Genomic DNA, 13,406 nt, shown 5'->3' on the forward strand with positions numbered 1-13,406 from the left:
CAGTTTAATTACACACATCTGGCATACATCTCCTCCCAACGTATCAAGTGAATATACCCTGCATCCACACCCGAATGTCCGAGATGCAAGCTTACGGAGGCCAGTTCTATCACATGGTTTTGGAATGTCTCTCAGTACAGATGGCATGGGTGTAAGTCACGACCACCACAGCGAAATTATAGGATCATACACTGACACCCACCCCCAAATCCTGCCTCCTTATCTTTCGACCCAGTGGAAAATGGGACAAACCCCTACTTATCAACCTGATGTTTGTTCTCTTCAAACAGCAGATTGCAATGCAGTGGAAAGCACCCATGGCCCCAGACACTACTAAATGGCTGGTTAAACTACTACAATGGTCATGCGCAGAATCGAGCGTGCTGTGCTCCCTGCGTGCTAAGGGAATGTCATGGGTGGGGGGCGGAATTGGGACAATTAAATTATAAACATCGAAGCGAAAAACGATTACACCCACACCATTAAAAGGTTATCCTGCGATTACAGGACTATCATTGCCACAGGTTGATATAATTATCCCACGGGCCTCCCACACCCCTACATCACAATGTGCGAGGGACACTAGCAGTATATACCGACCTAGCACCTCATGGTCGCAATGCTTGCTTGGGCACTACCAATTCATCTATGCTTAATCACCTCCTAAGCCACTCCCCCTCCCACAAGACCCACTGTAACGAAGATACAAAGGAAATGCTCATTTATCACTGTACGAAATATGAATTTGGTTATTGCCTCGACTGTGTAGTACTCTTGCGGTCATTTGATGTATGCTACTTAAATGGCTTGGTGTGGAAAAATAAAAACAGATTTTAAAAAAAACAAAACACATACATTGCCCTAAAATACTAATTATAGCTATATAAAATGAATGCATTTAAAACGAATACACAAACAATTACATATACTAATGAATTAATCTGCATACTTATTGAATTAGGTGTTTTGATGTCCATTTATGTGGCATGGGCTAGAATTGTCTGTAGTTGTATTGTGTGGCTTGTAAATGTGTAGATAGTTTTGCCTTTTTTGTTGAAAAATAAAACCGGGATTTTAAGCGCTCTACAGTTACTATGCACTGGGTTATGCTCTCTGATTAAGGAATACATGCTTGCCTCAGACACATTTATGGACATATTTAAAAAAAAAAAAAGTCATACGTCAGTGGGGATTCCTAAAGATAGATCACGTCCTGAAATGCTGATAGCACAATGTTATTGTCAACTAAGTTGACCACCTCTCTTGAGGTCTTTAAGGATGCTTTTTTACAAGTTCTGAACTGTTGCGAGCTGCACTAATGTATCAATGTTTGTATGAAAAGTTCAGGACTGGATGCAGTGTTCCTAATGACCTGGAGTGAGGCGGTGTGTGGAACCTCTAAATACGACAAATACATAAAGAGGTCAAGCAGTAAATGGTCACAAACTATTATCTCTCACCAACAAAGGGGCGAGGTTGTAAAGGTTTGGGCAGAAGTCTTCTCTGATTACCAAATGCTTCAGCTATGGTGCAAGACCTTCAAGCAACTTCATTCCAGGGATTCGTTTTGGGATGAATACAGGACCCTGAAGAAGCCTTCACCATCCCTGAAAACACAATCAACCCCCGCTAATTATAATGAGGGGGGAAATTGAATGAGAGGCAAGCAGCCTGCATAATGCTCTTTGGGGAGGTAGCCTGGGCGCGCTGTGCCAGCACTATCGACTTTAAGCCTGACCCAGTTCTGCTTCTCCCCGGCTTGAGGACCCTTTTCTAGCCTCTGCTTAGGAGCGAGCTGCAAGGAAATGGGGAGATTCTGTTACTTTCAAGCTCATTATTTATAGCACTGCAGGGCAGTGCATCGAGGCCCTTTGCAATGCAGGACGGGAGGACAAGGTATCAACATAGATGTAGTAAAAGGGTGTCTCAATTGCAGCTACATGGACCGAGCGGGAGAACCAGAAATCAGACCGAACAGTGCGAAACCTTTTACTGGAGTTGCTAAATGTCCCCACTCCACAAATACCACACAGTAAACTTGACAAGCTGTAATTAAGTGCTCCGTGTACAACCCAAAAAATAGAATTATGTCAGGTGTAGGTACGAAAACATTGGTATAGAGTTTGGATTTCTACAATACCGTACAAACCTCCAACCAAAACACCTTTTGAGATCAATTAAATTAATTTCATTGAGTGGAGGCAAAATGAACCCTTGACATTACAGTGGTACGATGTTACAGGTGGCATTCATAATGCTCTTATTAAAAAGTTAGAACAAGGTACTATTATCTAAAAACTGAGAAAGAGCACTTGTTATCTACGTCTCCAGCTATGTGGCGCTGCAAGCAAGCTCTAGCACTCTGATTTAGTAAAAGTCCCAACTTCTGTATGACACTTAATGAGTCTACATAGTCTTCCATCTAATTTAGTGCACAGCAGCGTCCATGGACCCCATTATTAGGGGCGTCATGCAAAAACCAGTGCACATGAGTAGGGGATGTCTATTAGCTTAAGGTGTTCCGCAAGTCAAGTCAAGAAAAAATACTACCCCCGAGTGGGGACGAAACCTCGCATGACGGCGAGACTGCGCGAGGTCATGGCGAACTTGGGGGCGGTAGATGTGTGGCGTCAGGATCACCCGTCGCAGAAACTGTACACCTGTTACACTCCTACACACGACACCCATAGCAGGCTGGATAGGGTCCTAGCCGCTAATGTGGATGCGTCATATTCCTTAAGTCACCCATCTGGCCCGCTTCTTGTCTGACCATTCCCCGGTATTGTGTGCTACGCAGGAAGTCGACCAGCCTTGCCGCCCCCGCACCTGGCGGATGCCTACGGACCTCCTGCAGGACCCGCTGGGCAGAGACCACGTGCAGATGACACTCACTAATTATGTCGACTTGAACTGGGAGGGGGACGATGTGCCCCTGTTGACGAAATGGGACGCTCTGAAGGCAGTGGTGCGGGGTGAATGTATGGCTCTTACTTATGGGGTCCGCCAACAGCTGACTCGCGAACTGCGGGACGCTGAGGAAGCCCTGCGGACTCGCCAGGCCTCATCAAATCCTGGGGAACCGGAACTGGCCTTGGAGCGGGAAGCCCAGGAACAAGTACACAATATACTTACGCGCCTCGATAGATTCACGCTAGGTCAATTCCGACAGCGTCTCCACAGGGAGGGGGACAAATCCGGCCGGTTGTTGGCCTGGATCTTGAAGAAAGAAACGGCCCGGTCAGGATAGTTGCCCTGAGGGGCCCTGATGGGGTCATGGTGCATTCGGAGTCCGGTATACTGCGTGTTCTCAAAACCCACCTGCAGCAGGTGTATACGGCGGATCCGCTGGTCACGGAAGCATCCTATCAGCCTTACCTCCGAGGAGTGACCCTTCTGGCCCTTTCGAGGGAAGCGGCGGAAGAATTGGATGGGCCTTTGACCCTCCATGAAGTGCGGGTGACTATGGCCGGCCTACCGAAGGCGAAATCCCCAGGAGGAGACGGGTTTCCTTCCGAATTTTACCACACGTTCGGAGACGTCCTTGCCCCCCTCCTCCTCCAGGTCTTCCTTACGGCACTGGAGGACGGAGCCCTTCCGCCCACGATGTACCAGGGAGAGATCTGCATGCTTCTAAAGCCGGGTGGTGATGGTTACGACCCCGCGGCATACCGCCCTATAACCATGATTAACACAGATGTTAAGGTCCTGACCAAACTCTTAGCCGCTCGGTTGGCGCCGTTCATGGCCCGGTTGGTTCACCAGGACCAGTGTGGGTTTATCCCCGGACGCAACACCGCGATGAATCTGCGGCGTTTAACCCATGTCATACATGAGGTGCGCGGTAGGGAGGATCCCCAGGTCCTGGTTTCGATAGACTTGGCCAAGGCATTTGATACGGTTAGCTGGGGGTACCTGTCAGAGGTGCTTCAACAGGTGGGATTGGGGCCCGTGTTTCGCAAGTGGATCCAGATATTGTACCGGGCGCCCCGAGCCAGAGTCAAACTTGGGGCTGCACGCTCTGAAGACTGGGCGTTGGAGAGGGGCACCCGTCAGGGATGTCCCCTCTCGCCGCTCCTGTTCGCCCTGGCGATTGAGCCTTTGGCGGTGGAAGTCCGTACCACGATGTCCCAATGGGGAATCAAAGTGGGGAGTAATGTACACACGGTGTCCTTGTATGCAGATGATGCTCTGTTTTATTTAACATCTCCGCGAGACGCGCTACCGGTCTTGCTGCGGCTACTGGACCGTTTTGGTGCAGCCTCGGGCCTGTGTATCAATGCAGGGAAGTCTCTGATCTTCCCTCTAGCGGGATGTAATATGGACGCGCGCAGGGACTTGCCACACCTGGGACTGCGGTGGGAACTGGAAGCCTTCCGCTATCTGGGGATACAGGTGGCGTCGTCAGACGAACAATTGCTGGCCCGCAATGCGGATAGGGTAGTGCACTCCCTACAACAATCGGTGTCATTCTGGAACACGTTGCCTCTCTCTCTGATGGGCCGTCTGGCAGTGGCGAAAATGGTGATGCTGCCGCGAGTGCTGTATGTGTTGCAGAATTCACTGTGCCCACTTCCCCCGCGGATATTCCGCACTCTTGATACACTTCTTACGTCTCTACTCTGGGCGGGCAGGCGTAGCAGAGTTGCCTTGCGCACGGTTGTCCGGAGCTGGGAGGAAGGGGGGTTGGAAGCGCCGATATTTGACCTTTACTACTATGCAGCTCAGCTGTTGCCAGCTGCCAGGTGGTTCGCGGATGCGGACACCTGGGAACTACGGCTCCTGGCGGGGAGTGCGGATGAGAGGACGGTACAGATGGCCCTGATGCGCGGCAGGGGCGCGGATGCGGCTCTGCCGTACATAGTATGCCACACCGCAGCCATTTGGCAGCGTGTTGTGGAAAAAGTCCTACGGAGGGCCCCCTTTCACAGAGAGCTGCCGGTATGGATCTTGGCCCTGGTGGTGGACAAGGAGGTGCACATGCCATTCCATGACTGGAGAGCGGGTGGGTGCGAGTTATTGGCGGATCTCTACCCCGACGACACGTTTCTATCTATCGAACGGGCGACGGAGACGTTCGGACTTGGTGATGGGCAGTTCCTACACTACAGGGGTCTCCATGTAATGGCGCGGGATACTTGGCCGCAATTCCCTGATGCGCCCCCTGTGTCCCATACCCTCACTATCATCCTTTCCTGTGGTAGGGGCAAGAGGCTGATAACCCTATGGTACTCAGCCCTGCGGCAGGACTCCACCCCGCCGGTCCCACCGGCATGGGCGGCCAAAAGGCTGACCTGGGATTTGTTTTGGACCCGGCACAACGCAAACGCATTGGTACCCTCACCCGAAAGGTGTCGTGCAATGCACGGTTCAAATTGATCCACTTTAACTTTCTACACCGCACATATGTGACACCGATTGCCTTGAGGCGTATCGCCCCGGACAAGCGCGATGACTGCCCTAGATGTGGCGCCCCGGGGGCCTCCTTCCTTCATCTGGCGTGGGACTGCCCGTTAGTTAACGCCTTCTGGCAGTCGGTGGTGGTGCACATTCGCAAGGTTACTGAACTCCGGTTGGAGCTGACCCCCCTTCAGTGTTTGTTAGCCTTGGTCCCCAAGCCCAAGAACTGTAATTTGTCCTACAAAATGTTACAACTACTTTTAGTACTGGCAAGGAGGAGGGTGGCAATCACATGGATGGGACAGAGGGCCCCAGAGATGTCGCAGTGGCTTAGAGATGTGGGGGAATGGTCCCTGGCGGAGGAAACCTTCAGCCAAACCGTGCGTAGGAATGTAAAGCTACAGGACGACCTGCTTGCGCGGAGAATGATGCGAGTGGTGGGAGAGGCAGCCGAGGATTCGGATGGCACCAGTGCGGAGTTGTTCACCCCTGGGGATACAGGATCTGAGGATGAGAGTGGCGGGGAGGGAGAGGGAGGGCAGTGAGTTGGGGGAGTGCCTGGCTGACACACGCACGTTTTGGATACAACTGGGAGGAATTGTGATTGTGTTTTTGGTATCTGGAGGTTTCATTCCTAATCTGAGTAACGATTGCTGTACTGTCTGCCGATAGGAGTGCCATAATGAGGTGAACAAACTGTATACACATGCCTAAATCCTAATTGACGAAGTTTTGTGGGGGTTGGGGTGTTCCATTGGGGAGTTGGGGGGTAACCTGTATAAAAAAAAAATAAAAAAAATAACAGCAGATCAGAATATCCTGCCGCGCAGTTACATTGCCAGGCTTTAAAGCTGCCACCTACCGCCGCCCGGCCTTCGGGTTGTGGGCTGATGGGCCGTGTGCACAGAAATATGTTATTTGACATAATGTCGTTGCTTTGTTGATGCTGTCGGCGCAACTGTTCTACACTATCATTATCTGCGCCAAAAATAAAGTTTAAAAAAAAAAAGAAAAAATACTACCTCCATCAATGGGATTACACAGTGCTCAATGCAAAAGTAATTCATGCAGAGCCAATAACCACAGCAGTATCCATGTGAGCACTTCATGGACAATATTGAATACGTTCACAAGCTCATCAGTCCATAAACAGTTTATTGACTCACTAATAATATAACAAAATATATTGTTTGTCTTATTGGTTTAAGATGGTTATTAACAGATGCCAGTGTAGCACCTTGAAAGTCAGTGGTCTCTATTACACACAACAGCCTGAGTGAAGTACGTCTGGCTCCAGTCAGCACTCCCATATTCTCTGTAAGGAAACTCTTGGATCATTTTAAAAATCATTGATGTCTGTTGTTCACCATGGGCTTATAAAGTTTTGTGTCCTGCATTTCTGAAAATAAGCGCTAGCCATCAAGCAGCTACTGGGTTTCCAATTCCTTCAGTGTGGAGCCTTCGCGCATGTCCTGGAGTTGCAATGTAATGTCCCACTAACTGCTGGGCTGCTGATAGCTGACCAATTTACAGGTATAAGGCCATATAGGTTGGTTTAGACCACCGAGATGGCAATCCTCCGCACAGGGCAGTCTGCTCTGTCGAATACAGCAGATAATCTTTGAAAACATCGATGACGGACAAGCGGCCATGCAAAGGGTTCTGGCAACTACAGTGGCTCATCCCGCACAAATCACGTAGCTCGAAAATGGCGCGAGTTAATAAATAATTCCTTCATGTGACTCTTTATTTACTCTTGGTTGGACCAGCTAACCAGGGCCCATTCCTTGCTGTTTGATGTTAAACAAATCCCTCCGCCAACAACAAACAAATGCGCTGTGGCTGCAAGATTACATCCATCATCATCATCATCAAGGGCATGATGTATTCCTAGAAGAAGACCCTAACGGTCACTTCCATATCAGGCATAATTATCAGGCATAAAAACAAATAATCAAGACCCCCCCAAAAGACACCAAAATACTAACAGTAATTTTTACAAACTGTAGGTAATGTGGCCTGAGCAAAAGGCGGTGTTGTACATAATATAAAAGTGGTCAGAAATACAGACGGGAATGGGATCCAAAAAACAAGGACACAAGCCTTATGAATGTGGCAGGTCAGAAAGCGGCCATTGTCATAGTATACCAAGCCCAATCCCCTTTAAAGGGAAGCCAAAAACCAAATAAATAGCCTACCGAAAGAAGCCCAACTTACGGTTGACATCAAAAATTGTAACCAAAAAAAGTCTGTACAAAATACAAACGACGGAATAGGAGGCAGCACAACTGTGGCATTAAGAGGAGGTGGTGGGAGGGAGGAATGCCTTATTAAAATGTAAGCAGCTACGTCCGAAGCTGAACACAGGCAAGCAGTAAAGGAGCAGGAAACTAACAAAAAAAATAGCCCCGCCAAAGAACAGACAACCAACCATAGCATAATTATACAGTACTTAGTCCCTGCTCCCTGGGAGGTACGGAAGAAAAAAAGGAGGAAAAAAGAGGCAGGACTGACCATTAGTAAGCAAGGATTTTTAAAAGTGCCATAGACAAATGAAAAGCAATGACAAGAAATGGGTACACAACAGGCAGCCCAAGCACTGTCTCGACCTAATAAAGGAGGTTCACCCATGTGTATCCATGTTAAAACAATGCCTGTGGTATTATTATTTCAGTTTTAGTTGTCATTTTAGAATGAGTGAAAACAGGTGGATTAGGAGCAGAGAAGGCATTAAAGGGAAAATCGTTGGCAGAAAAGTGGCCATGAAGTAGAGGGAGTTACAGATGGCAAAGTAGCAAGAAGACAGAGACCAAATAAAAGAAATAATAAGGATATGACAAGAGGAGTGACAATAGAGTACATATAGATGACAGTGAAAGAGCTTGGAGGGGTTAGGGAATAGAAAAGGCAGACATACAGGACATTGGTATGACATTAAGAGAAAGTGCTGTGAAATAACAATGAAAGATAATGCAGAAGAGAATTAAGGTCTTCCAATGAAGAGTGAAATAACTCAAGTAAAAGTAAAATACCAGTGGCGTGACAACTAGAACAGTAAGAAAGGCAAGTTATTTGGCACAGAGAGAAAGAGCAGCCTGGAACATCAAAAAATATGAATGCAAAAGCTGGCTATAGAGCGAGAATAGAGACTGCTTGAAAACACCATAGAAATGACATTGAGATTAAAAGGTACATAAAAACATTAAAGAGATGAATGAGTCTGATCAAAGGGTTGAGAATGAAAACTCAGAAGATAAACTGAAAGAGTTCAGAGTAGAGAGCATGTATGTGAATCATGCCAGTCTTTTCTAAAATGATGGTTTAAAAAAACAACTATGGACTGTATTTTTGCCAGTGCCACAACCCTAAGAAGCTTAACTCTCATAAAGATGTGCACAATTTTATACTCACTGCAGTGTAAAATTTTGAGAGCAATGCTGGGTTGGTTTGTTGCCCTACATTTACCTCATAGGGACCAAGGAGACACTGATTACCACAACCACCTCTAAAATACAGTGTCAAATTACCCTGTCGTGGAGCACTGCCAAACTACTCCATTCTGTCAAAATACGCAACATTGTTCTGTAAAACCATAGTATGTATGTATTGCAGAAGTTATAACTCGTAATTTGGCAGCTATATAAAAACACCACTGCGGTTATGCTGTAACTCAGGCTCTATATTTATGATGCGCCGCCGTCTCCACCATACCTTTAAGACACTTCATATCAAACCAACGCAAAATGTTCGGATCCGTAAAACACGGTCATGCTGATTTACACAGAAAACAACCACAACTCCCAGAATGCAGAGTGCTAAATTTGTGTTATTTTGTTGGTAGTAATCTCTGGTGCCTTTGGTGTGATCTGTGGCATTGAAAGCCCCTGAAGGATAGAGCTTAATGGTCCAAATCTTACATGTGTTGTGGAAAGGGACACGCCCGGTGATACCTCAAATAAGAATAATAGTTTAGTAGCCATCCTAGAAATTTTTCTTTGTGTTACAAATATATGACATACAGTTGTTGCAAAAATTTACACTGTATCGTATAAGAAAGAACAGTCGCTTAACATAAAAGTAGCTTGAACATTTGAACAGCAAAGTCTCTTTGCCGGCACGGGTGGTAAAGCTGCTGCGCCTGGGGAAAAGGTGAGGGGACGAGTGGACGAGCATGCTGGGAGGCGGGTATAAGTCTCAGCATGACACAGTTGCAATGCAAGACTTCGGAAACAAGCTGCTGCCCCTGGGGAAGAGGCCAGCGGAGAAGGGGACAAGGAATTGGGGAGCCAGGTTTGACTCTCGGCGTCGGCTCAACATCACAAACCTTTAGTAAAAGACATCAGAAAAAACATGCTGACGTCAAGCACGCTTTAAAGGCCAGGGATTAAATTATAAAAGTGAAATAGCCGTGCATGCTGCCAGGAGACGATTTCTTCGTTAACATACATCAGCCAAAGCACACTTTTAATTCATGCAGTCAGGGACAGTAAAGAAAATATGCAATGAAATAATAAAAATGTAGCCATGAGTAGTGCCAGGAAAAAAATCTTCAATGCATCTGTGAAAGTATGCAAACATTATTTTAAAGGAGTCAAAACCCAGCATTAACCTAATAAAAGAAGTTGCAGCCATGAAAGCGGATAAGAATGAGTTATTGGGTCACGAGTTACTGAGAAGAAAAACACACCAAAAGTAAAGACAATAGAACGCTAAAACTTTTAAGATATAGTGAATGCAGTAGATTTCACAAGTGCAGCGCAAGCGTTGGGCAGGTGAAACCTAAAACGAGTCTCACAAGAGAATTGTGATTATTATTATTATGTCACAACCATTGTCACTTAGGTAATTTTTCGAAATACAATCACAAAATAGAATCTTTTTTTTAAAACTGTTTATTAACAGTTTAGTAACAAAACAGGACAATAGTTTATTGGTGTATTGACATTTCAATAGTATAAATAAGGATCTCACCTTCAAGTGTTTCACACAGGGCTCCCCTCCAATCCACCATTTCATCTGACATTTGTGAAGTACCCAGATGGACCTGGCTTCGACCCCCACAGTCCCCAGATTTTCATCCATTTTCGGGGTAACCCTGTCTCTCATAAACCACCTCTCAACCAACATACACCAATCCATATAGCGATTCCATTCCCGCAACCGGGGCGGCTGCTCTGTCCCCTATAATCTTGCAATGCTACTTTTGGCAAACATTAGTCCCAATGTCCACCATATTTGAGCCATGTTATTCAGGTCCTTTGCACTCCAGATGTTGAAGAGACAATTTTGCAGAGGCGGTCATCAATCCCCCGAATACTTCACCCATACACTCCACCACCTTTGCCTAGAAATTTTGTATTATAGGGCAGTCCCATACAATATGATAGAATGGACCTGGTTGTCCACACCCACGCTGAAAACTTTCCTTCACAGTCAAAAAGAAAACAGAAATACAAACAAAAGTCCTTGAACAGTACCCTGTCCCTGCCTCAGCAACATGGCGGACTTAGAAGTGCCTGATTTCAACATTGCAGTGTGCCTGTCTCCCCAAAATAGTACAGAAACAACGGGTGACAGTGGCAACCACGAGAAACAATCCCCGCTCCATCCAATTCAGAATGCTCATGTGTTTCCAAAAGTCATCTGTCTGCATGGATATCTTGGTTGGCCATATCAACAGCAGCAATCAAATCGGCCTCCTGAACGTAGATAAAAGGGAAAGTGAGCAAGGTTCGGTTTTCCTTGCTTCAAGTCAGTGCTGTGCCACAGGCCTTGTTTGCATTTTACTTCATCCCTCACCATCTTCGTTGTGCAGTCACTGGTGGAGGTCCACGACTGTGACGACCAAGTTTGCGGGTCGATTGACCATTCTCTTGGATCTAGGGTATCAGGGTCACGTCACTGTCCTCTTGACTAGATTTTGGGTCTTGCACCACCAGCTGGCCACCATCCATTTGAGCCAGTCTCAGGCCTCTTCATGAGTGGTGAACTGCCAAGCCTTCCCCTCAGCCACCACTGGTAAGTGCCCCAGGAACAGCATGGACTACTTTAAGCCCTGATCTCGTAGGTCACGTTTCACTTCCAGAAAGCTGCAGTGCAGCAGCTGGACTCTGAGTGTGAAGTCTGGATAGAAACTGATGGTCGCATTCTCGTACTTGATTGGAGGGGCACTTCGTTCTGTTAATAGAATTACATCTTGGTTCCTAAATGTTAAAGATGCTGGCGATTTTCGTGTGCGGGGGGGTTGGGAGGGGGGTGATGCACTTGGCTTTGGTATGGCCTCTGTAATTCTGTGGGCCCGGTTGACGTAAAAGTAATTTGGATACTCCGTGGGGCCGCAGTACTTTAAAAATTAGATCCTTAACGAAGAGCTCGACATCTGGACCCTCCGCCTTCTCCTGGATCCCAACTATGCATGCATTTTTTCTTGTCGGGCTATACTCAAAGTCTTCGAGCTTCGTCCCAAGGATCTCTGTTGTGAAGCTCCTTCCCTTGTTTCTGTACAGTGGTAGTTTCCGTCTTGAGGGTCGCAAGGGAGTCTACCACCTCTATCAACCAGGCACTCATGTTGCGGAGAGCCTTCCGCACCATTGTAACCTCCATGGACATGGTTTCAATTTTAGTTTTCCATTGATCCCTGGACTTCCTGTACCGCTGCCATAATATCTTTGAATGTAAGGGTCTATTTTTTAGATGGGGCTAGGTGCGCTGTCCTTTCGTGTTACACCAGTACCCTTGCTGGTATGTGCAAAATTGTCCAGTTTAGTTTGATGGGCTACTGTGGTTCCTCTACCCCCTGTTATAACTGTCAAGAAACAGTACCACCCTTGTCTGACTGGGCAGGAGGGAAGGGTAGATCTCTGCAGGGGTTTTCACTGCCGCCTGTTCTGGGGGTTTTTCACCACAGGTGTCCCAATATTTGGTATCAACCACAGGGCCCATTGGGTCAGGTTGCAGGTAGGGCCGAGAGCACCATAACAATCCGCCGGGAATGTGTAGCAGCTTGCCACTCCTTTGTTAGATTCATGCCACTTCTGGAGTAGTGGGGAGGGTGAACTTAGGAAGAAAAAAGAAGGTTGGATTTCCAAAAAGGGGCTCACCAGCACAGCAGGCCCAGAGCGTTGAGCAGAGAGGCCAGTAGTATGCCTGATGGGGAGTATGGGATAGTTCTGTGGGTGTATATCTCAACTAGTCAGATGTGGGCAATATTCACCCCGCTATTCGTTCAGCCGTACGTTTTTCTCTCAGAGCCCCGAGGCGTTTGAGGCACCCCCAGGCCACATAGGGTGTGTGAGGTAGGCTGGGCCAGCGATAGGAGTCTAATAAAGGCATGTAGGGCTTTCCCACACACAAGCTCTAGGGGCCCCCTTCCACTCACTAGGGGCCCCACGGGATCCAAGGGCCTACTCATACAGTGACGGATGTCCAAGAGCTGCTCCAGTACTTCTCCAGGTGCCAGCAGCCTTTCGGGAATAGAGTTGTAGCCCTCAAGCCCCGGGAGGGCTTGAGGAAATGTGTGCAGGAAAGACGGGCCAATTTGGGTGCCCCACTGCTCCAAGGCCTCTGCAGGGCACCTCTGTTCATGGGGTGCACAGCCAGGGAGCTCAATCGGCAAATCCCAACTTTTTAGTGATCACCTCTTCTAATAATGTTGGTGGGGAAATGCTTAATTTGAGGTCCCCTCTGATGGCATTACTGGCAGCTCTAAGTCTTAAGAATAGTGCTTCTGATAGTTGAACTGGCAGCGGCTATACCATTGGGAGTCTGGCTAACTGCGACCCTCTAGACGTAACCAATAGATAGATGCCCAAAGCCCCCTTGTTCTGAAAGACTCTCTACATGCCTATAACAATAGGGAAACAGCAGCATAGGTGGCCGATTGAAGGCATGTGATGTGAAAGTACATGTTTTCCATGGCTACATGTGTGCCTCTTACATTTTTTAGCAATTACAATTTGGACTCCTCTTGCAAGAAATATGCACCTTTTGTCTAGGAAGTACCTTTTTGC

General features: G+C 47.3%; 1 protein-coding gene across 2 annotated transcripts in view; it reads left to right on the forward strand.

The window, feature by feature from the left end:
- Positions 1-13,406, forward strand: part of BRAF (B-Raf proto-oncogene, serine/threonine kinase) — a 759,203-nt gene that overhangs the window by 143,532 nt on the left and 602,265 nt on the right. The window lies entirely within an intron of this gene.

The sequence above is a fragment of the Lissotriton vulgaris genome, chromosome 1_2, assembly GCF_964263255.1.
Source record: "Lissotriton vulgaris chromosome 1_2, aLisVul1.2, whole genome shotgun sequence".
Lineage (NCBI taxonomy): Eukaryota > Metazoa > Chordata > Amphibia > Caudata > Salamandridae > Lissotriton > Lissotriton vulgaris.